At 43.0% G+C, this 26345-nt stretch overlaps 1 pseudogene; it reads right to left on the bottom strand.

Moving 5' to 3' along the window:
• Positions 1-26345, bottom strand: part of LOC139831706 (vacuolar-processing enzyme-like) — a 51025-nt pseudogene continuing 24680 nt past the window's right edge.

Raw genomic sequence — 26345 nt, 5'->3', positions numbered from 1 at the left:
TTAAACAACTTGATCTGAAAGTGGAAGAGCATTAATAGTGCACGCCTGAGACGCAGACTTGTCCATGGACTCCTCCCGGACACCGGCGTTGCAAATGTTGGCTACCGACCACAAGTGTTTCATCCCATACTGCGTAAGCGGCCCGCACCGCTCCTCCAATGTACGCACCATATATTTGAGGCAGTCCCAATCGTTAACCAGAGGCTGCCATGCCGACCAGACGGCGTTGAGGACCTTGGGACCTTCCTCAAAGCCGAAGAGGAGGTTGCCGATCAACTCCACGCTACTATTTCCTCCATAGTAAACTTGGTATAGAGGAAATAGTACGAGAAACAAAAATTTCACTTGTACATCTTCACATGATACACAAAAAAATTCCATGAAAAATAGACTTGTCATTTGGCGTGTGTAAAAAAGACTTTTTGTGAGACATGTTTTGTGTTTTTTACATCGATCAGAAAAATATCATCGTTTTGTGAAACTGTACAAACACACATAGAATATGTACATGCAATTTTTTTATTGGATTTTTTTGCCAAATAAAATTATGGTTTTTGGGTGTTAAGGGAGCATATGCATCTGGGAGCCAAATGAAATTCCCGAAATAGTTCTCCCTTTTGTTCTTTCTAGACGCATTAAACCCGCGACAAATATTTAGGACCAGAAGGAACACTTATATCTTATCTCGGCACAATATACCCAAATTTATTAATTATTTGTTTCAACAAATGTTTGCAATTTCATTAGACTTTCAAAAACCAATATAAGACCATAAATTCAAACTCCCCCTTCGGCCAAAATCCTCTCCGATTATCCTTATGGTTTTTTACTTCTAGTGTATATGTGGAGATCGGAGGGGATTATCCCGAATCCCCGAAAATCGCCAATTGTTTTGTTCATTTGTCTGGGTTTGGACATAATATCAGAAAAGCCTGGCAAATTCGTACATTTTTTACTTAGATTAAATCTTCCCTATCACACTAGTTTATTTATGGATAGAGTATTTAAGAGGCTGGGAGAGATTGGGCGAACACTAAGTTCTCTCTAATCCGCAAACTACTTAGTGTAGAAATAGAAGAGAAATAAACAAGGGTCGTGCTAAGTGTCTCATAGGGGATCAAATCCCCAATCCCCCGAGTCCACAACCGTTCGATGGCCACGCTAAAAATCATTTGATCTAGCTAAGAGCCAGTCGACATTGCTTCTCATTGCAATCTAGGTGGACCCCAGTTCATGTCTCTTTCACAATCTCTTTTCAACCGCTTTTGTCCCCTCTCTTCTTGCAGGGTTCATGATGCATAGAAATCCCCACCGCTATTTTCGTCTTTCACAATCTCTTAGAGAAATATGTCGGTGTAGCTCCGATGACTTGGCCTTGCAGCAGCGCCGCCTCCGTTTGTGGCATCGATGACCGACCCTCGCAGCAAAGGTGGCTAGATGTTGCACCTTGCTCATAGCGGCTAGTTTTGTGGCACCAGGAGTTTGCGCTTGCTGTCTCCGCTCACCGGATGTAGCATCACTTCCTATGTTGCCTCTAGTCCATAGATCTTGCTCTTAATGGTAAATTATAGCTTAGATAAAATTAAGCTAACATGTTGAGATGTTAGGTGCTGATCATATGAAATACGAACTAATTAGGTAAATACTTGGTGTGCATGTAAGGAGGTGCCAATATACTTTTTTCTTGCTAGTCCAATAAGCATTGGGATGTGCATGTAAGGAGGGTTGGCATATGACAAACGTGAACCTCTACTGACAATGGTAGGTATTCATTCTCTCACCGGCGGGCTCTCCATATGCTAAAGCCAGTCTTGTGTGTGTGGCCCAAACAAAAACCCAGCAGAAAAATACAAGATGGTGTTGCATTATGTTAAGAAAAAAAGATGGTGTTGCAATTTTTAGTCCCACATTGCTAAGCTCAAAAGACTAGTTAAATGCCTATGCGTTGCCATGGATCCGTAAGTTCTTAAACCCTTTCATTTTTTGCATGTGAACATAATGCACTTGACTATGGTCAATGATTTGAAGATCCAAATGAAGATACATATTTAATTAATATTTTATCAGTGTCAACACCATCCATAGGAGCATGCACTCTCACTTACTATCTTAACCGTTGCACCCTGAAGCACATATTTTTGTTTCACATTTCTCTCTCTTGCTCACTCAAATCAACATTTAAATGTAATGCACTTGAATATGACCGATGACTTGAAGATGCGAACAAAGATACATATTTAATCAACATTTTATCATTATCTACACGAACATGCACTCTCGCTCGCTATCTTCACAGGTGCAACATGAAGGACACATTTGTGTTTCACATAGCTCTCTCTCTCTCACTCATCCTCGCTGTGTTGTAGATTTTGAAGAAGAAAATGCATGCCAGAAGCACAATTTATCTCCCTCAATCCCAGTTTTTTCTTAGTGTATCAGAAAAGGTGAATACAACATTATGATAGAGGGCTGGAATAATTAACTACTGGTTGATCTTTAGTCAAAAGAATCTATTGTATTCAAATTATGATTTGAAGTACTTATCCCAATACTATAATGCAAAGTGAATTCTGATAAATCAAAATATACAACATACAGTGATACAGACGTGGAGAATTTCCCTACATCGCCAAATGTGACATCTGTCAAAGAGTCAAAGCAGAACATCAACGCCCCGCAGGACTGTTGCAACCCCTACAGATTCCCGAATGGAAGTGGGATTCCGTAGGAATGGACTTCATCACCGGACTGCCCAAATCTAGTAAAGGGAATGATTCCATTTGGGTAGTGGTCGACAGACTGACCAAAGTCGCCCACTTCATCCCCGTCAAGACCACCTATCAAGGGCCAAGACTCGCTGAGTTATATATCTCAAGGATAGTCAGCCTGCACGGAACCCCGAAGTCAATAGTGTCCGATAGAGGATCCCAATTCACCTCCAGATTCTGGCAGAAAGTACATGAAGGACTCGGAACTCGTCTGAATTTCAGCACAGCCTATCACCCGCAGACAGATGGACAGACTGAACGAGTCAACCAGATACTGGAAGATATGTTGAGAGCATGTGTGCTAGAGTATGGATCTAAGTGGGAAGACTGCCTGCCGTACGCAGAATTCTCGTACAACAACAGCTATCAAGCCAGCTTGCAGATGGCCCCCTTTGAAGCACTGTACGGAAGGAAGTGCCGTACCCCTCTGAATTGGTCGGAAGTAGGAGAGAGTCAAGTCTTTGGACCAGATATTCTCCGAGAAGCGGAAGAGAAGGTTCACAAGATCCGCGAGTACCTCAAGACAGCCCAATCCAGACAGAAGAGCTACGCCGACAAGAGACGCTGAGAGATGACCTTCGAGATCGGAGATTTCGTATATCTCAAAGTGTCCCCCCTTAAAGGAATGCAGAGATTCCAGCTTAGAGGAAAGCTTGCACCCCGATATGTCGGACCCTTCAAAGTCCTGAGTCGCCAAGGAGAAGTATCTTATCAACTGGAGTTACCGGAAGAAATGTCAGCGGTACATAATGTGTTTCACATCTCATTACTCCGGAAATGCTTAGAAGTGCCTGAGAAGACCGAGGTTTTCAAGAACATCGATCACCGAGCTGTGGATATCAACTCAGATCTGACATACCGCGAAGTACCTATTCGCATCTTGGAAGAAGCTTTCAGAACCACCCGTACCCGGAGTATCAAGTTTCTGAAGATCCAATGGAGTAATCACACCGAAGAAGAAGCCACTTGGGAGAGAGAAGACTTCATGAGGACTGAGTACCCAGATCTCTTTAGTACCTAGTTTTCTCTCAGATCTCGGGACGAGATCTTTTGTAAGGGGGAAGGGTTTGTAACATCCCAAGTTTCAACAATAATAATCAAGAAAGAGAATTTCCCAAACTCAAAATTAGCAATTAACAAAAACTTTTTCTATGCATATAGTGCCACATATAGTTTCATGCATATGAGTGATTTTCTTTTGTGCAATTGCCATGATGAGTGTTAGTATGTTGATCAATTGCTATTAAACCTTAAACTAAGATCACCTAACCCTCATTTGAGAAAAATAGAAGAAATGGAAAACAACTCATTTCTCACTCACATACACATTAGGTCAAATAGCAAATCTTCACCAAAGGCCATATTTGTTTGATCTCTTGCTTGTAGAATGCTTGTATATGATAAACAAACACAATTTCATCAAAGAAACCAGAATCAAACCAAGGCAAAACTCAAAACCTTCACACATATGATAATGGTCATATGTCACCTTTTTATTTTCTTCACTACTTTACCCCTCTGGTTTTCTCTTTTCTTAAACTAAACTTGGTCAACCAGTGCCATGTCATCCAAGACCTTGTCAAGGTGAGTAACTTTCATGTTGACCACCATTGCTAATGTTGACTAGGTTGACCAGTATGATTGTGGCAAGTGGTGATATTGAAATAAAGAGAAGATAACCTCAAATTTGAAACTTTGCAATTCAACTCCAAAATGAACACCACCACCACCAATCCTTCACATTAATTATATAAATGAGATGTACCAAAAAGATTTCCAAAATTCATCAAAAAAGTTCATGCGGCCATAAGACCGAACACCTTACATGCATTATTCCAGAAATGGGTTGCACCCTTTTACACAATGGATTTTGGCCTAAACCAACTTTATCTCGTGATCATTAGCTCCCTCTATGATCCCTGCATCGAGCCTAGCCTTTGTCACCATCGTTTAAAGTGGAAAAGTGAGGAGATGAACCCCAACCCGTACCATGCCGGCCACCTTTGGCCAATCCATCTCTGGCCACCATCTCGCCCCTTCTCCTTGTCCTGGAGCATCTCTGCAGCTCAAGGACACCGACGGTACACAGCCAAGCATCGCCAAGCCACGGTATTGGCCAGAACGAGCTCGTCCAAAACCTTGCCAGTAAACGCCCGTGCACGCGGTCACCGCGCTCTGGCCGCGCCAGGACGCCACGCGATCAAGCGCCCTACTCCACCCCTGCAAAGACTACGCCTGCGTCGAGCATCGCCTCCACGCCCTCTACACGCCAGATACACTCCCTAGCCTGCCCCTGCACCGTCGCCGTCGTCCTCGACAGAATCATGCCGCATGCTCTGCCGCACTCCGTCCAAGCGCTCGAGCGATCCCGTCACCCTTTTCTCTGCGTCGCTGCACGTTGAGCATCGCCAGGACGATGCCTACCTCTAGCCGTCCTCGCCTTGCCCCTTCGATCGCCAGAAACGCCACGCCATGGACGCTCCTCCACAGCACCTTTCGTCCACCTCCCTCCCGCTATAAATAGAGGACCTCAGCCCTCCATTTCTTCACACAACTTGTTCCCCTCTCCTCACTGATCCTTCTCCACTAGTCAATTTCACCCCACCTCGCCAGAGTAGCTCGAATCGAGAGCTCGAAGCCGCCGGAGCCCGCGGAAGCTCTGCATCGACTGGAGCCTCGCCGAGCTCCGCCGCTGCACCAGACGCTTCCTCATCTACTTCCACTTCACCGAGCAGCCTGCCCTTCCTCTCCGACGGCCTAGTACTCCCTCCGACCCCCTAGGCTGGCCGCCAGTGCGCCCGTCGCTCGTCGGAGACGACGACGATCACACGCCGTTGGATTCTGTTCTAATCCTACGGCTCATCTCACGCGTACCGTTTCGCTGGTTTAAAAGCCACTGACGGGTGGCCCCCACCTCGTCAGGGCGGCCCAAGGCACCAGTTGCTAGATGGGCTGCGCTGTGTTTTTAAATTCTGTTTCGGCCCAGTAACGTTTCCCGCCTAGCCCAGCAATTCAAAAATAGATTTAATAATTATTCAAATGTCCTGCAGATGCTTTAGTAAGTTTTGTATAGTTTGAAATCTACCAGTCCAAATTTAACAAACTTTATATCGTTGGAAAGCTAATGAAATTATCTAACTAATGCCACTGGTCCCACCTCCAAATTCAAAGTAGAATTAATCTGATAAAAATAACCAGACAGGGACTTTTGCAAATTGAAACTTTATTTAAAATTCAACCATAATTGATTTTGAATTGATTCCAACTCCAATAAATCACAAATGATGTCCTCTAATTGATTATGCAATAATATAGACAGGTTGTTTGTATGATCATGGACTAGATCAAAATAATGGCTATGTAGTCATTCTAGTGCAACTAAATATTGAAATTCAAATTCTATAAATAGTATGAGAGCTACTCTCTCATTTAAACTTAGATCCTAAGTAATACAACCAGAGGAAATGACCTTAGGCTAATAAACCTCTGATTATTATTACTTAGAGATTTTAAATCATTTAATTGTTAGTTTTAAATTATGTGAAGTGTAGCACTTCAATTAAATTATACTCACATATAATAGATATGGAATGTTGACCTTGGTTAACCTATATTTCATACCTGATTATTATATGAGGAGATTAAATCTTAATAAGATTTAATGAGAGGAAATTATTTTCTCTAAAGATCTAAATACCAAATTAAAGAAATAAGAATAATGAGAGGAAATTATTTTTCTCTTAAATAAGAACCAACCAAGTAATCCACCATGCCATGTTTGATATGATGATAGGATTAGTGTGTGAACTCTTTTGAGTGTTTTAGATTAGTATGTGAGCTTGGTTTAGTATTTATATCTCGTATTCGTATATAGACGCTAGTAACGAGGAGTATCAAGAGGAGGAAGCCTACTCCCAGGAAGAAGAGGAGAACTTTGACAACTACCCTGCTCAAGGCAAGCTAACCCTTGCTAAACACAAGTGCATAGCTCTACAAGAGCAAGGCACCATCACACTTTATATTATGTCTTACTTATCCCATGTTTTTACTTTAAATTTACTTTTGCTTATTTATTTCAAAGTACTTTTTGATTTATGATTCACTTGGTCTAGAGTAGAACAATATTCAAGGTTAGCTTAGAACAAATCAAAGCTAGATAGCACCCCTCATGAAATAGTTGCTAGTGCTAATCAAATAAAATTGACTACTCTAGATGGGAACATGGTGAAGTGAAATGACTTTGAAAGAATGTGGAGTTGAAGGTGACATGGTTGACTTGGTGAATTTAAATGAAAACTGATGATTGGGTTTGAATGCGATACCCTTCCAATTATGTAAGTACCCCCACAATACCTGATTATGGGTAGGGCTTAACTAGAAACTTGTGTATTTTAGTATGGGTTCCCTCTAAACAAGCATCATAGGGGTTACGCCGAGGCTGCCTCCGTTAAGTGTGGGATGATGTTAATATGAGGTGAATGTACGGTCCAAGCCCTGTGCAGTTCCCGGGTTAACTGTGGTTTTCACCGGGAGGCCAAGCTCATGGGGAGAGGTGCTCATATAAGTGAAAGGTTACGGTTGATGATCCGCGTACTGAGTTACGATGATTCGGGGTTATCCTCGACGGATGTAATCAAAAGTTGTGGCACAAGAGTACAACCTCTGCAGAGTGTTAAACCTATTCGAATAGCCGTGTCCACGGTTACGGGCGATTGGAAAGGCCATACTGTCTCCGTTATCAGAATTTTGATCCTAAAAAGGAATGATGAATTGAAAGGTGATATTGAGGTAAATCACAACGAGTTGTGGGAATGACACTAATGTTCCCACTTGAGTTAGTCTAGCAAATGATAAGGCTTACTAAATGTTTATCAAATTAAAACTTGGCTTTATGCAAATAAACCTAGAGCTTAGCACCCCTTACTACACTCAATAAGTAATTACTTTAGTGTTAGTTTGCGAGTACTTTAAAGTACTCATGGCTTTGCCCTGGCTATTCAAATGCCAGACTTTGAAGGAGAGCAACAGTATCAGGATGACGGACAGCAGGACGTCTACGATAACTAGGATCGTCTTCTAACGTCAAGCGTTGCCTGTGGAATAGATAGTCCACTACTACTTCGTTTCCGCTACTATTTGTGTTGTTGAACAATATATTTGTGTAATATTGGATCATGTGATCTATTGTTGTAAGACAAGTATGTGTTGTAATAAATGATGACTCTATGCTACTTACTATTATGTATCGCAAAAATATTATTCCTGGGATTGCGATGTACGGCATAATAGGCATCTGGACTTAAAAATCCGGGTGTTGACAAAAAATGACTGAATTATACATACAACAAATAGATCTCCAATATTTCAGAAGGCTGGCTAATATCAGCATTCCACAAGGCAACAAAATAGTATTAATTATTTATTAAAAATCATCAGCATTAGCGATATTATGTTCTAATCTAGAAGTGGAACGAACAGAGTATAGTTCATCACCAAGAAAAAGTGAAAGCAACTTAGCTTAAAAAAATAGCGTGTTAACACTATGAAGTTTTAGCGCGATATAACATGCTATTTTCCAAATAGCGCGATATAGTATGCTATTTTTTAAATAGAGTAAAATTACTAAAATTTAGCATGGACCCTCCAAATATGCTATAACGTGCTATTAAAGGAGAAATATCGCGTTGTTTTAAACCTTGATCAAATCTCATCTTACTTTTCACGCAAGCAATAATCTGAGAGCGGGGCTACACCGCTATTTACAGATAAGCCATCCATCTTTGCGAGTAGCTGGTTGCTTGCACAAGTTTACAAATTGGCTTGCAAATTATTGGTTGATTTTCCAAGCGACAATTATCGGGGGCACATCAACCAATAAAGGATATGAAGGCAACACATTAGAAAACTGAATTTGCTCCTCCTGAGTATTATTACCTCTATTTTAACAGGCTCATTCGGTAGTTGAGCTAGCTATCTAGAGTCTGTTTTCATAATTTCTGCAAAAAAGTGCTTCACGGTGAGAATGTTGCTGGCGAAGATTTCATAATTAATTAATCAACCACAAGCTTGAAGATAAGGGGAAAACATTACTTGGAACTTCTGAGAAAAAAATCCAAGTTAAAAGTTCCATGACGGAAGTGATACTACAACCACTAACTCATGATCCCAAAAACCAATACTTACTGTCAACTTCTCTAGAGTTCTCAGAGTGTAACTCGGTGCTGAATATTTCCTCAAAACAACACCAAGCCCACGCTTACCATTCAGTATTATACTTTTCAAGTCAGTTCTGAGAATTTTTACAATTAGAACTCTTTGACCTGCGGGCTGCTCCCCGCCAGTTGCGCAAAGGTACATCGTCGGTAATCATGCTCACGGCGTGGTGGATCTGGAAGCACCGGAATGCTGCGATCTTTGATAACGCACAACCCTCGGTGCCTTCCCTGCTCAACGACATCAAGACCGAGGCGCAACGGTGGGCGAGCGCGGGGGCCCGGGGCGTCCGCCAGATCATCCCCTAGACTAGGTCCTCTTTCTTGGGTCGAGTTGTAGTGTGGGGTGTTGGTCCCTTCGTGGACTTGTACATATAACCTTTTTCCTATCTATCAATGCATCGAAACGCAAGTTTTTTGCGTTTTCACGAAAAAAGAACTCTTTGACCAAATATCATCAAAAGCAAAACTATAAAGTGTAAAGCATTCCAGACCAGGAAGTTTACAACATATAACCATAATTGATTGCTGCATCATGAAAAAAAACACATATGATGCAAGTTCCTTTCAACAACAACTTTATTGCAGCTAGAACCTTCAGAAACAAGGTGTGTCCTCATAGCAAACAATGCAGTTCACAGTAAATCAAAATAGTGAGAAATCTTCGAACTGATCAGTAAATAAAAATGAGTAAATTATTTATAATTTTGTAGGTACAGAGAAATCATGCAGTTCACAGTAAATCATGCAGTTCATAGTGTGTGTCCTCACACCAACCATGCAGTTCACAATAAATCAAAATACTGAGAAATCTTTGGAGTGATGAGTTAAATAAAAATGAGTAAATTATTTATAATTTTGTATGTACAGAGAAATACAATACTTTTGGGGGAGGAGGGGACTACAGATGGCATGGAATCATTTTGTTAATACCAAAAACTGCAAGTGCAAATAAGTGTAGGGCCCTGCATAGTGGAAGGTCTATATCTGTTGTGCACTTGTGCATATACAAAATGTTGTCCTAGAATAGGAAAGAAATGCAGAATCGGGTAAGAGGTGTCCCTCATATGTAATGAAATAGTCATTGATAAGTCAGCAGATAACCGAAATATGGATCAGAAAAGCTTGTAGTTTAACCCTATCTAGCATGAAGTAAATATATTTCAGTGCCAACTGAGTAGGAACGTATGCACGCCAGCGATACATCAATACAAAGGAAATTCCTTTTAAGGTTGTCATGTGGAAGTTTAGAGAAGACTAATGCAAGCTTAGCCTGCTACATCAAGGTACAATTTCGTTAACAAGTTAAATTTACAAATTTAGGGAAATACTTGCAAACTTACATTGATCCTAACCCATATTATAAAAGCAATGCATTGGCTTATACTCTATATAAGAAAGAAAGAATTATTTTCAGGAATCACTCCCATGACGTGGAATGGCATCACCGAATATGCATCCACAATGATTCTTAGCTTTGTGCTGAATCATTAAATAGATTTCAGCAGTAAGATTGCAAGAAAATAGATTTCAGCACAATGCTTGCGGGAAAATGTGCTACATTTGCAATTTATTATTTACTCCACTGATAATTATTACCTCCTAAAAAGTTCTTTATTGCGTATTTTATAGCTTGCACTTGTGGTGTATAACTGTATATCCAGCTTCCAATCTGTGGACCAGGCTCATTCTCGATCTACATTACGGAACAAAGTAAGAAAGGCAAAGCAGAGTACCAAACCAATCAACTAACGGGTTACTACAAAAACTCTGGAAATGGGAGACATGGAAACAAGTGGATTATTCACCTATGTAGCAGGGATAGGAATTTGGTTATACATGAGGTTGAGGGGGAGACGTCGATGTGTGAGAACTTCTCTCTGAAGCTTCTGCACTACTTCCGGCTCTTTATTGTTTTACCGCTAATTGAGTCCATATTTGTTGCATTGTTGGTGATGGCGATCGCAGGAGGCCAACATGCACTACATCCTCAGCATCGCTGACAGGCTTCTGTGCGGTCGCCTGTCAGAAAGGAAAGGGCAGCCAGCGTCGCCAGCGAGAGGAAAGGGAGAGCTCACAGGCGTTTAAGGTACCTAACCTCGCACGCGTCAACCTGGCTGAGCGTGGAGGATCGGCGCGGAGGTCGCAGTCCAACTTGGCGCCACCGTTGCAGTCTTACAGCACGGAGGCTGCGGAGGTGGTCGTCTGACTTGGCACCGCCAGCGAGTACATCGCTGCTTGGGGCGACTTACCTTGAAAAGCAATCGTTAAAAGATAGCTCCACCCTTTGAGTATTGGTCTTTCCCACGCCAAGCCGGGCGATTCAGCAGCAGCAGAATGCACATGCCAAATTCCTTTGACCATACCACCTTGATGGCGTTCTTGAGGGATCGACCACGGTGCCGGACATGGAGTTGGACACATCCACATCGTTGGGGTCTACCTTGAGATCGACATCATCCATTTATCGCAAGATGCAATGGAAGGCTATCTCGAAGCAGAGCATGGTCGCCCGTGTCCACAATGCGCTCGAGGTCGATGTTGTCCGACAAGGGGGAGTTGATAGAAGGATCTCGTGGTGGCCCAGATCATCTTGCGCACCGATGTCGATCTCCATGTTGAAACAGCGACGCATCGGGTAGAGGCGCTGATGGCCATGAGCCCATGCGACACCACGCCGCGCTCTAGTGAGGCGGGCAGTGAGGCTCGGGCCGGGGTTGCGCGTGCGGATAGTGAGGATATGGTGCCCGCAGGCCAAAGAGGGTGGCTGGCGCGCCGCGCGTCAGCAAGAAGATGGCCAATCTCCGCCAAGTATGCGAGTGTGAAGAGTTCCATGGAGGATGGGAGAGAAGAGAACCATCGCCCGAGGATCTTTTGTAATTGACCCGAGAAAACAAGCCTACCATAGGTTTCCAGGTTAGTGAACATTGATTGATGTGAGATAATTGCTGAGGCGCGATTTACCTTATGTAAATTTACGTTTGTAGCGATTGAAGATGCTAATTTCCTACGATTGATTTCCATGTTTGCTGAAAAGTAGATTGATTGGAAAGACACGAGAGCTTTCCTTATATTGGACGGCAAGGAAAGATTCTATGATTGATTGATTGTTTTTTGTGTAGATCACACACAATGGTATTTCTCCGTGAAAACACACACGAGTAAGTATCAACATAATATCTACATGCAAAAATTTACTTCACATTTTTTTGAAACTTTTAAATAGCATTTTTTGAACTTTTTGTAAATGGGTGCGCGCGCACCCAGGTTCCATTCACCATTTTCGGACTTGACCACGGCTACCTAACACTAGTGGAAAATAGGGATTTCGTGGGAGCCTTTTGTCGCGGGCGCGCCTGCACCCGTGACAAATGGGGTGGCCACGTCGCTCCGAAGCCGGCAGAGCCTTTTATCGCGGCCTTTTGTCGCGGGCCGTATTACGACCCGCGACAAAAGGGGTAGGCACCCCTTTTGTCGACCCCTTTTGTCGCGGGTCGTAATACGGCCCGCGACAAAAGGGCCATCCCTATATATATAGACACGCAGCCACCCCCCCCCCCCCCCACTCATTTTTTCCTTGGTGGTGAAGGTGGAGGTGTATGCTAGCTCATTTTTTCTACATGTGCACAAGAGGTGTTTGATGGAATGCTTGTGAGAGGGATGGCACTTGATTTTATTTGATAAGATTTCTCCTCTTTTTGATCCTAAAAGGTTAGCAACTATTTTCTCGTATATATATGCATAGTCCGTACAATACTAATTTTAGCAAGGTGATTGCATCTGATACATATATAATTGTACTTATGATGCAGATGAGTCATCCATTGATGTACGGTAACCGATGTGCTCCCGCTTTCAGAGAGGGCGTGAATTCTTTCCTGCTTGTGGCCGAGGCCAACAAGTCGAAGCAAGGTTTTATGTGTTGTCCATGTCTAAAATGTAAGAACGAGAAGGATTACTATTGCTCAAGAGACATTAAGAGCCACCTGCTTCGGTTTGGATTCATGTCCAGCTATAATGTTTGGACCAAGCACGGAGAAGAAGGGGTTATGATGGAAGACGGCGATGAAGAAGAAGATAATGATGACCAGTACCGATCTATGTTCTCAAAATGCGATGATACCGCAATGGACGACAATGAAGAAGAAGGAGGTGAAGAACAGGCATCAAATGATCATGTTGATGATGATCTTCGTCGGGCCATTTCTGATGCAAGAAGAGACTGTGGCACGGATAAGGAGAGGTTGCAGTTCGACAAGATGTTAGAGGACCACCATAAATTGTTGTACCCAGGTTGTGAAGATGGGCAGAGAAAGCTGGGTAGCATATTGGAATTGATGAAATGGAAGGCAGAGGTCGGATTTGAGAAATTGATGATAATATTAAAGAAGTTGTTTCCAAGAAATAATGAATTGCCCGTCGGTACATATGAAGCAAAGAAGTTGTCTGCCCTCTAGCATTAGATGTGCAGAAGATACATGCATGCATTAATGACTGTATCCTCTACCGCGGTGAGAAGTACGAGAATTTGAATAAATGCCCGATATGTGGTGCATTGCGGTATAAGATCAGAAAAGATGACCCTGGTGATGTTGAGGGCGAGCCACCCAGGAAGATGGTTCCTGCGAAGGTGATGTGGTATGCTCCAATAATATCACGGTTGAAAAGTTTGTTCAGAAACAAAGAGCATGCCAAGTTGTTGCGATGGCACATGGAAGAACGTAAGAAAGACGCGATGTTGAGGCACCCCGCTGATGGTCGGCAGTGGAGGAACATCGGGAGAGAGTTCCCGGATTTTGCAGGTGAGGCAAGGAACTTATACTTTGGTCTAAGTACAGATGGCATGAATCCTTTTGGGGAGCAGAGCTGCAGTCACAGCACCTGGCCCGTGACTTTATGTATCTACAACCCTCCTCCTTGGTTGTACATGAAGCGGAAGTTCATTATGATGCCAGTGCTTATCCAAGGCCCAAAGCAACCCGGCAACGACATTGATGTGTACCTAAGGCCATTAGTTGATGAACTTTTGGAGTTGTGGGCCAAACCAGGTGTACGTGTGTGGGATAAGCACACCGAGCAAGAATTTGACCTACGAGCGTTGATATTCGTAACCATCAATGATTGGCCTGCTCTTAGTAACATTTCAGGACAGACGAACAAAGGATACAACGCATGCACACACTGTTTATATGAGACTGAAGGTAAATATTTGGGAAAAAGAAAAAAAGTTGTGTACCCGTACAATCGCTGTTTCCTTCCGCGCAAGCATCACTTAAGGAAAAAAGGCAAGCATTTCGATGGTGAGGCAGACAACCGTCCGAAGCCTGTCCCCCGTAGTGGTGCTGATATATTTGACATGGTCAAGGATTTAAATGTTATCTTTGGAAAGGGTCCAGGTAGTCGACCTGTTCCGAAAGACGCTGACGAACACGCGCCCATGTGGAAGAAGAAATCTATTTTTTGGGAGCTAGAATATTGGAAAGTCCTGGAAGTCCGCTCTGCAATCGACGTGATGCACCTGACCAAGAATCTTTGTGTGAATATTCTAGGTTTCCTGTGCGTGTATGGGAAGACAAAAGATACACCAGAAGCACGGGAGGACCAGAAAGATCATAAAGGACGAAACGGCAATCATCCAGGGAAGTTTGAAGGGCCTGCCAGCTACACTCTTACCAAACAAGAGAAGGAGATCTTTTTTGAATCCCTATTCAGTATCAAGGTTCCGTCTGGTTTCTCGTCGAATATAAAGGGAATAGTAAATATGAAGGAGAAAAAGTTCCAGAACCTTAAGTCCCATGACTTCCACGTGCTTATGACACAATTGCTTCCGGTTGCATTGAGGGGACTTCTACCAGAAAATGTTCGACTAGCCATTGTGAAGATATGTGCATTCCTCAACGCAATTTCTCAGAAGGTAATGGATCCAGAAACTTTGTCAGGATTACAGGAAGATGTGGTCGAATGTCTTGTCAGCTTTGAGTTGTTGTTCCCACCATCCTTCTTCAATATTATGACGCACCTCCTTGTTCACCTAGTTGAAGAGATTAGAATTCTCGGTCCTGTATTTCTACACAATATGTTCCCCTTCGAGAGGTTCATGGGAGTTTTAAAGAAATATGTTCATAACCGAGCTAGGCCGGAAGGGAGTATCTCAAAGGGCTACGGAACTAAGGAGGTCATTGAGTTTTGTGTTGACTTTATTCCTGACCTTAAGCCGATTGGTGTTCCTGAATCTCAGTATGAGGGGAGGCTGACTGGACAAGGCACACTAGGAAGGAAAGCAACGGTGTGCAGGGAAAAGATTTCTTTCAATCAAGCACACTACACAGTTCTATACAATTCCAGCTTGGTGGCTCCGTACATCGAGAAATATAAGAATGTTTTACGAGAAATAAACCCGGGCAAGCCCCATTCATGGATTACACGTGAACACATGAATACCTTCGGCAGTTGGTTGCAAAGACATCTCATATTCTCCATCGAAGCGGACACCACTATTGTAGAGCAGCTGTACTTGTTGGCCAGGTGATACGCGTACAGCACGCGTCCGTTGGGAACCCCAAGAGGAAGGTGTGATGCGTACAGTGGCAAGTTTCGCTCAGTAAGAAACCAAGGTTTATCGAACCAGTAGGAGCCAAGAAGCACGTTGAAGGTTGATGGCGGCGGAGTGTAGTGCGCCGCAACACCAAGGATTTCGGCGCCAACGTGGAACCTGCACAACACAACCAAGATACTTTGCCCCAACGTGACAGTGAGGTTGTCAATCTCACCGGCTTGCTGTAACAAAGGATTAGATGTATAGTGTGGATGATGATATTTGCAGAAAATAGTAGAATGAGAATTACAGTAGATTATATTCGATGTAAAGAATGGACCGGGGTCCACAGTTCACTAGTGGTGTCTCTCCCATAAGAAATAGCATGTCGGGTGAACAAATTACAGTTGAGCAATTGACAAATAAAGTGGCATGACAATGCACATACATGTTATGATGAGTAGTGTGAGATTCAATTGGGCATTACGACAAAGTACATAGACCGCTATCCAGCATGCATCTATGCCTAAAAAGTCCACCTTCAGGTTATCATCCGAACCCCTTCCAGTATTAAGTTGCAAACAACAGACAATTGCATTAAGTATGGTGCGTAATGTAATCAACACAAATATCCTTAGACATAGCATTGATGTTTTATCCCTAGTGGCAACAGCACATCCACAACCTTAGAACTTTCTCGTCACATCGTCCTGCATTTAATGGAGGCATGAACCCACTATCGAGCATAAATACTCCCTCTTGGAGTTACAAGTAACGACTTGGCCAGAGCCTCTACTAATAACGGAGAGCATGCAATATCATAAACAACACATAGATGATAGATTGATAATCAACATAACGTAGCATTCCATATTCATCGGATCCCAACAAACGCAACATGTAGCATTACAAATAGATGATCTTGATCATGTTAGGCAGCTCACAAGATCGACAATGATAGCACAATTAGGAGAAGAAGACCATCTAGCTACTGCTATGGACCCATAGTCCAGGGGTGAACTACTCACACATCACTCCGAGGCGACCATGGCGGTGAAGAGTCCTCTGGGAGATGATTCCCCTCTCCGGCAGGGTGCTAGAGGCGATCTCCTGAATCCCCCGAGATGGGATTGGCGGCGGCGGCGTCTCTGGAAGGTTTTCCGTATCGTGGCTCTCGGTACTGGCGTTATTATCGACGAAGGCTTCTTATAGGCGGAGAGGTAGGTTTAGGGGCGACGCGAGGGCCCCACACGCCAGGGCCACGCGGCCAAGGCCTGGGCCGCGCCGCCCTGTTGTGTCGGCGCCTCGTCGCCCCACTTCGTTTCCCTTTCGGACTTCTGGAAGCTTCGTGGAAAAATAAGATCCTGGGCGTTGATTTCGTCCAATTCCGAGAATATTTCTTTACTAGGATTTCTGAAACCAAAAACAGCAGAAAACAGCAACTGGCTCTTCGGCATCTTGTTAATAGGTTAGTGCCGGAAAATGTATAAAAATGACATAAAGTATGTATAAAACATGTGTGTATAGTCATAAAACAAGCACGGAACATAAGAAATTATCGATATGTTGGAGACGTATCAGCATCCCCAAGCTTAGTTCCTACTCGTCCCGAGTAGGTAAACGATAACAAAGATAATTTCTGAAGTGACATGCTATCATAATCTTGATCAATACTATTGTAAGCACATGAGATGAGTGCAGCGATTCGAAGCAATGGTAAAGACAATGAGTAAACAATTGAATCATATAGCAAAGACTTTTCATGAATAGTACTTTCGAGACAAGCATCAATAAGTCTTGCATAAGAGTTAACTCATAAATCAATAAATTCATAGTAGAGGCATTGAAGCAACACAAAGGAAGATTAAGTTTCATCGGTTGCTTTCAACTTGTAACATGTATATCTCATGGATAGTTGTCAATGCAAAGTAATATAATAAGTGCAATAGGTAAACATGTAAGAATCAATGCACAGTTGACACAAGTGTTTGCTTCTAACATAGAAGGAAATGGGTAAACTGACTCAACATAAAGTAAAAAAATGGCCCTTCGCAGAGGGAAGCATTGATTGCTATATTTGTGCTAGAGCTTTTATTTTGAAAACATAAAGAGAGCATAAAAGTAAAGTTTTGAGAGGTGTTTGTTGTTGTCAACGAATGGTAGTGGGCACTCTAACCCCCTTGCCAGACAGACTTTCAAAGAGCGGCTCCCATGAATTTTTTTTTGGGTGGCACTCCTTCCAACCTTGCTTTCACAAACCATGGCTAACCGAATCCTCGGGTGCCTGCCAACAATCTCATACCATGAAGGAGTTCCTTTTTATTTTATTTTTTATTTAGATGACACTCCTCCCCACCTTTGCTTTCTCAAGCCATGGCTAACCGAATCCTCGGGTGCCGCCCAACAATCACATACCATGGAGGAGTGTCTATTTGTAAATTTATGAAAGTTAATTAATTCGGGGCTGGGAACCCCATTGCCAGCTCTTTTTGCAAAATTATTGGATAAGCGGATGAAGCCACTAGTCCATTGGTGAAAGTTGCCCAACAAGATTGAAAGATAAACACCACATACTTCCTCATGAGCTATAAAACATTGACACAAATAAGAGGTAATAACTTTTGAAGTGTTTAAAGATAGCACTCAAGCAATTTACTTTGGAATGGCGGAGAAATACCATGTAGTAGGTAGGTATGGTGGACACAAGTGGTATAGTTTTTGGCTCAAGGGTTTTGGATGCACGAGAAGTAATCCCTCTCAATACAAGGCTTAGGCTAGCAAGGCTCTTTGAAGCAAACACAAGTATGAACCGGTACAGCAAAACTCACATAAGAACATATTGCAAGCATTATAAGACTCTACACCGTCCTCCTTGTTGCTCAAACCCTTACTAGAAAATATCTAGACCTTAGAGAGACCAATCATGCAAACCAAATTTTAGCAAGCTCTATGTATTTCTTCACTAATAGGTGCAAAGTATATGATGCAAGAGCTTAAACATGAGCACAACAATTGACAAGTATCACATTATTCAAGACATTATACCAGTTACCACATGTAGCATTTCCCGTTTCCAACCATATAACAATTAACGAAGCAGTTTCAACCTTCGCCATGAATATCATGAGTAAAGCCAAGGACATATATGTTCATATGCAACAGCGGAGCGTGTCTCTCTCCCACACAATGAATGCTAGGATCCAATTTTATTCAAACAAAACAAAAACAAAAACATACAGACGCTCCAAGTAAAGCACATAAGATGTGACGGAATAAAAATATAGTTTCACTAGAGGTGACCTGATAAGTTGTCGATGAAGAAGGGGATTCCTTGGGAATCCCCAAGCTTAGATGCTTGAGTCTTCTTGAAATGTGCAGGGATGAACCACGGGGGCATCCCCAAGCTTAGAGCTTTCACTCTCCTTGATCATATTGTATCATCCTCCTCTCTTGATCCTTGAAAACTTCCTCCACACCAAACTCAAAACAACTCATTAGAGGGTTAGTGCATAATCAAAATTCACATGTTCAGAGGTGACATAATCATTCTTAACACTTCTGGACATTGCACAAAGCTACTAAAAGTTAATAGAATAAAGAAATCCATCAAACATAGCAAAGCAGGCAATGCGAAATAAAAGGCAGAATCTGTCAAAAACAGAACAGTCCGTAAAGATGAATTTTTTAGGTGCAACAGACTTGCTCAAATGAAAATGCTCAAATTGAATGAAAGTTGCGTACATATCTGAGGATCACTCACGTAAATTGGCAGATTTTTCTGAGTTACCTACAGAGAATAATGCTCAAATTCGTGACAGCAAGAAATCTGTTTCTGCGCAGTAATCCAAATCTAGTATGAACCTTACTATCAAAGACTTTACTTGGCACAACAATGCAATAAAATAAAGATAAGTAGAGGTTGCTAAAGTAGTAACAACTTCCAAGACTCAAATATAAAACAAAAGTGCAGAAGTAAAATCATGGGTTGTCTCCCATAAGCGTTTTTCTTTAACGCCTTTCAGCTAGGCGCAGAAAGTGTGAATCAAGTATTATCAAGAGACGAAGCATCAACATCATAATTTGTTCTAATGATAGAATCAAAAGGTAACTTCATTATCTTTCTAGGGAAGTGTTCCATACCTTTCTTGAGAGGAAATTGATATTTAATATTACCTTCCTTCATATCAATAATAGCACCAACAGTTCGAAGAAAAGGTCTTCCCAATATAATGGGACAAGATGCATTGCATTCAATATCCAAGACAACAAAATCAACGGGGACAAGGTTATTGTTAACCGTAATGCGAACATTATCAATCCTCCCCAAAGGTTTCTTTGTAGAATTATCAGCAAGATTAACATCCAAATAACAATTTTTCAATGGTGGCAAGTCAAGCATATTATAGATTTTCCTAGGAATAACGAAAATACTTGCACCAAGATCACATAAAGCATTACAATCAAAATCATTGACCTTCATCTTAATGATGGGCTCCCAATCATCCTCTAACTTCCTAGGAATAGAAGCTTCACGTTCTAGTTTCTCTTCTCTAGCTTTTATGAGAGCATTTGTAATATGTTTTGTAAAGGCCAAATTTGTAGCACTAGCATTCGGACTTTTAGCAAGTTTTTGTAAGAACTTTATAACTTCAGAGATGTGGCAATCATCAAAATCTAAACCATTATAATCTAAAGCAATGGGATCATTGTCCCCAATATTGGAAAAAAATTCAGCAGTTTTATCACAAGCAGTTTCAGCAGTTTTAGCAGTCTTAGGCAGTTTTGTAAGCTTTGCATTAGGAGTAGAAACATTACCAACACCAATTATTTTACCATTGATAGTAGGAGGTGTGTCAACATGTGAAGCATTTTCATTGCTAGTGGTGGTAATAGTCCAAACTTTAGCTATGTTATTCTCTTTAGCATTTTCTTCTTTTTCCCACCTAGCACGCAATTCGGCCATCAATCTTATATTCTCATTAATTATAACTTGGATGGCGTTTGCTGTAGCAAATGACTTAATATCTTTATCTTCATTAGGCATAACTTTCAATTTCAAAAGATCAACATCAGCAGCAAGACTATCAACTTTAGAAGCGAGAATATCAATTTTACCAAGCTTTTCTTCAATAGTTTTGTTAAAAGCGGTTTGTGTACTAATAAATTGTTTAAGCATGGCTTCAAGTCCAGGGGGTGTATTCCTATTATTGTTGTAAGAATTCCCATAAGAATTACCATAACCATTACCATTATTATAAGGATATGGCCTATAGTTGCTACTAGAATTATTCCGATAAGCATTATTGTTGAAATTATTATTTTTAATGAAGTTCACATCAACATGTTCTTCTTGAGCAACCAATGAAGCTAACATAATATTATTAGGATCAACATTAGTCCTACCATTCACAAGCATAGACATAATAGCATCAATCTTATCACTCAAGGAGGAGGTTTCTTCAACAGAATTTACCTTCTTACCTTGTGGAGCTCTTTCCGTGTGCCATTCAGAGTAATTAATCATCATATTATCAAGAAGCTTTGTTGCGGCGCCTAGAGTGATGGACATAAAGGTACCTCCAGCAGCTGAATCCAATAGGTTCCGCGAAGAAAAATTCAGTCCTGCATAAAAGGTTTGGATGATCGTCCAAGTAGTCAGTCCATGGGTTGGGCAATTTTTAACCAAAGATTTCATTCTTTCCCATGCTTGAGCAACATGCTCATTATCCAATTGCTTAAAATTCATTATGCTACTTCTCAAAGATATAATTTTAGCAGGAGGATAATATCTACCAATGAAAGCATCCTTACATTTAGTCCATGAATCAATACTATTCTTAGGCAAAGATAGCAACCAATCTTTAGCTCTTCCTCTTAATGAGAAAGGAAACAATTTTAATTTTATAATGTCACCATCTACATCCTTATACTTTTGCATTTCACATAATTCAACAAAATTATTAAGATGGGCAGCAGCATCATCAGAACTAACACCAGAAAATTGCTCTCTCATAACAAGATTCAGTAAAGCAGGTTTAATTTCAAAGAATTCTGCTGTAGTAGCGGGTGGAGCAATAGGTGTGCATAAGAAATCATTATTATTTGTGTTTGTGAAGTCACACAACTTAGTATTTTTAGGAGTACCCATTTTAGCAATAGTAAATAAAGCAAACTAGATAAAGTAAATGCAAGTAACTATTTTTTTGTGTTTTTAATATGGAGAACGCAAGCAAGATAGTAAATAAAGTAAAGCTAGCAACTAATTTTTTTGTGTTTTGGTATAATGCAGCAAACAAAGTAGTAAATAAAATAAAGCAAGACAAAAACAAAGTAAAGAGATTGGAAGTGGAGACTCCCCTTGCAGCGTGTCTTGATCTCCCCGGCAACGGCGCCAGAAAAATGTGCTTGATACGCGTACAGCACGCGTCCGTTGGGAACCCCAAGAGGAAGGTGTGATGCGTACAGCGGCAAGTTTCCCTCAGTAAGAAACCAAGGTTTATCGAACGAGTAGGAGCCAAGAAGCACGTTGAAGGTTGATGGGGCCGGAGTGTAGTGCGGCGCAACACCAGGGATTCCGGCGCCAACGTGGAACCTGCAAAACACAACCAAGATACTTTGCCCCAACGTGACAGTGAGGTTGTCAATCTCACCGGCTTGCTGTAACAAAGGATTAGATGTATAGTGTGGATGATGATGTTTGCAGAAAACAGTAGAATGAGAATTACAGTAGATTGTATTCGATGTAAAGAATGGACCGGGGTCCACAGTTCACTAGTGGTGTCTCTCCCATAAGAAATAGCATGTTGGGTGAACAAATTACAGTTGGGCAATTGACAAATAAAGATGGCATGACAATGCACATACATGTTATGATGAGTAGTGTGAGATTCAATTGGGCATTATGACAAAGTACATAGACCGCTATCCAGCATGCATCTATGCCTAAAAAGTCCACCTTCAGGTTATCATCCGAACCCCTTCCAGTATTAAGTTGCAAACAACTTACAATTGCATTAAGTATGGTGCGTAATGTAATCAACACAAATATCCTTATACATAGCATTGATGTTTTATCCCTAGTGGCAACAACACATCCACAACCTTAGAACTTTCTGTCACTGTCCCAGATTTAATGGAGGCATGAACCCACTATCGAGTATAAATACTCCCTCTTGGAGTTACAAGTAACAACTTGGCCAGAGCCTCTACTAATAACGGAGAGCATGCAAGATCATAAACAACACATAGATGATAGATTGATAATCAACATAACATAGCATTCCATATTCATCGGATCCCAACAAACGCAACATGTAGCATTACAAATAGATGATCTTGATCATGTTAGGCAGCTCACAAGATCGACAATGATAGCACAATTAGGAGAAGACGACCATCTAGCTACTGCTATGGACCCATAGTCCAGGGGTGAACTACTCACACATCACTCCGGAGGCGACCATGGCGGTGAAGAGTCCTCCGGGAGATGATTCCCCTCTCCGGCAGGGTGCCGGAGGCGATCTCCTGAATCCCCCGAGACGGGATTGGCGGCGGCGGCGTCTCAGGAAGGTTTTCCGTATCGTGGCTCTCGGTACTGGAGTTATTATCGACGAAGGCTTCTTATAGGCGGAGAGGTAGGTTTAGGGGCGACGCGAGGGCCCCACACGCCAGGGCCGCGCGGCCAAGGCCTGGGCCGCGCCGCCCTGTTGTGTCGGTGCCTCGTCACCCCACTTCGTTTCCCTTTCGGACTTCTGGAAGTTTCGTGGAAAAATAAGATCCTAGGCGTTGATTTCGTCCAACTCCGAGAATATTTCCTTACTAGGATTTCTAAAACCAAAAACAGCAGAAAACATCAACTGGCTCTTCGGCATCTTGTTAATAGGTTAGTGCCGGAAAATGCATAAAAATGACATAAAGTATGTATAAAACATGTGTGTATCATCATAAAACAAGCATGGAACATAAGAAACTATCGATACGTTGGAGACGTATCACCAGGTTACCATCTTCAAACATATGTACATTCCAAGGGCACGAGATAAATGGGAATACATTTTACATGATCGACCAAGATAAAAAGAGCACCAACCAAAACAGTGGTGTCCGCTTCGATGCAAAAGACGAGAATGGGCAAACCACCACATATTATGGATACATAGAGGAGATATGGGAACTTGACTATGGACCCACTTTTAAGGTCCCTTTGTTTCTGTGCAAATGGGTGAAGCTCAGCGGTGTACATATAGACGATAAGTACGGTATGACAATAGTGGATCCCAACAATCTTGCGTACCTGGACGAGCCATTTGTCCTAGCCAACGAGGTGGCTCAAGTTTTCTACGTGAAGGACATATCTAGCAAATCGAAAAAAAGAAATCAACAAAAGAATACATCAACGGAGGAGCCAAAGCGCCACATAGTTCTTTCTAGGAAAAGAAACATAGTTGGAGTGGATGACAAGACAGACATGTCAGAAGATTATAATAAGTTTAAAGAAATTCCGCCCTTCACGGTGAAAATTGACCCAAGCATCTTGCTAAATGCTGAAGATTCTCCATGGCTACGGCGTAGAAGATCACAACAGTAGATGGCGATGTAAGAATGTATTCCCAAGACAATCTCTACATTTATGTAATAATAAGAACCCTTTCCCCAACACTGTTAGAGGAGACGGAGTCTTTCACGAGCTTGCAGGGAATTTTTTCCGAGGAGCAGCTTCCGAAGATGCCGTAGGGCGTGTGCACCAACGACATCTTCGAGAAGCTGCGCCACAGGAGATTTCCCAACCCTTTCCTTCATTCATGTGAATGAAACGGTGCTTGGCTTGTTGATCTGCTTGGCAAGGCGTATCGATGCTCCTTTTATAGGAATGGCACCGCTTCTACTTTTTCTTGTTCCTTCGACAGGGCGTCATGCGCTACATGCTTTATCTCATTGAGCAGTTCGTCCACCCACGCGTCCTTATCCTGCCGATAGCTTTAGTCCCGGTTGCAGCCACCAACCGTGACAAAAGGTTACCGACACATCCATATCCTGCCGACAGCTTTAGTCCCGGTTGCACCCACCAATCGTGACAAAAGGTTACCCACACATCAGCTCCCTAGATAAGGCCCTCCTAGATAAGTCTCCCCCAGTCTTTTGTCCCGGTTGGAGCCTCCACCCGGGATGAAAGTTTCGCGCGCCACTTCGTTCCCGCCTATTTTCTTCCCGCATTCCCGCCATTTTTTAACTATATATATGTAGGCTTGGACTCATATCTGCAAACCTCATCCGGGAAGTTCATGTCGCGCCGTGGCCGCCGAAAACGCCACGCCGCCGCGTCGTAAGCGCGCGCCGCCAGCTCCGGCGTGTTGTACGTGCCGAGGGTGAGGCGGAAGCCACCGGCGCGTATCTCGGCGTAGAACCTACCACTCGGACGCACTCGAACGCCACGGAAACCGGACGCCCCTCAACGACGTGGAGGCATCCCGGAGATGAATGAGCAGAGGAGGCGGTGGCGACGTGTGGTTGCGCCCGTACTCGTCGCTCTATATAGCGCACGCGGGGCATGGCACGTGTAAGCCACGGCTACACACATCGCACGCCGGCATCGGCGGGGCGAGGCACGTGGAAGCGGTGGCTACACGTCGCACGACGGCGTCGACGGGGCGAGGCACGTGGAAGCGGTGGCGACACGTCGCACGACGGCGTCGACGGGACGCGACACGTGGCACGGGGAAGCGACACGTTTGGCACGGCGGCGGTGCACAGGGGTGAAACATACACGACTATCAATGTTTGATATGATGCGAGATGCAAATAGGTATATGGATGTCATATTCATGTTCATTAGCTTTTTCTGATCAATTTTCATATATAAAACATTTGTATTTGAGTTACCATTCAAAAGTTATTGAAATAACAGTTTTATTAATTTAAAATAGAAAAAAGAAAAGGGGTGAAGAGGGTTGATTGAGCTGATCTGTGGCACAGCCCATCCAACGGCTCTAGGCCGTTGGATTCAAACGGCCAGAGCCGTTGGATGGGCTGTGCCACGGATCAGCCCAAAGCCCTTTTGTCGCGGGTGGTGGCTCGACCCGCGACAAAAGCCCCCCCCTTTTGTCGTGGGTGGTGGCACGACCTGCGACAAAAGGGGGGTCTTTTGTCGCGGATCATGCCACCACCCGCGACAAAAGGGTGGTAAGTATAAAGGCGCCGCGCGTCGCGGGCCGACGCACAACCCGTGACGACGAAGGAGGCCAAACCCTAGACCACGCCGCCAGGCTGCCCAAATTCGCCGCCGCCGCCGCCGTTCGCCGGTGTTCCCTCGTCCTCCGACGCGTCGCCTCGTCGCCCCCATCCTCCGCCGACGCGTTCTCCTCCTCGAGCCCTCCTTCGCGCGAATCGGGCGGTGCTGCGCCGCCGGCCTCCGCCGTTCGCCGGCGTTCCCCACCTCCCCACGCCTCGCCGGCAAGCGAATCGCCACCGTGGTGAGCTCCTCCTCCTCGTCCGCCCCTCCGCGTAGCCCCCGCGCGTAGTCCTCGGCAGTGGAGGCGCCAGTCGTCGAGGGCACCGAGCTCGACCTGCCCGCCGGCCATGGCCACCATAACGTCGCGCTGATGTCATGGCCGGCTTTTTTGTGTTATTTTTAGTTCAGAAAAATGTTTAGTATATGTATTTACGGTTTTTAGTATATGTATTTGCTTTATGGATTTAGTTTGTGCTTTAGTATATGTATTTGGTATATGGATTTAGTTTGTAATTTAGTATATGTATTTACTTAGTTAGTATATGTATTTAGTATAGTTTATAGTTAATTAGTATATGTATTTTGTATAGTTAGTTTATAAT

The sequence above is a fragment of the Lolium perenne genome, chromosome 5 (genome assembly GCF_019359855.2).
Source record: "Lolium perenne isolate Kyuss_39 chromosome 5, Kyuss_2.0, whole genome shotgun sequence".
Classification (NCBI taxonomy): domain Eukaryota; kingdom Viridiplantae; phylum Streptophyta; class Magnoliopsida; order Poales; family Poaceae; genus Lolium; species Lolium perenne.
Note: the sequence above shows the minus strand (reverse complement) of the source record. Positions and strands in the feature narration are given on the sequence as shown.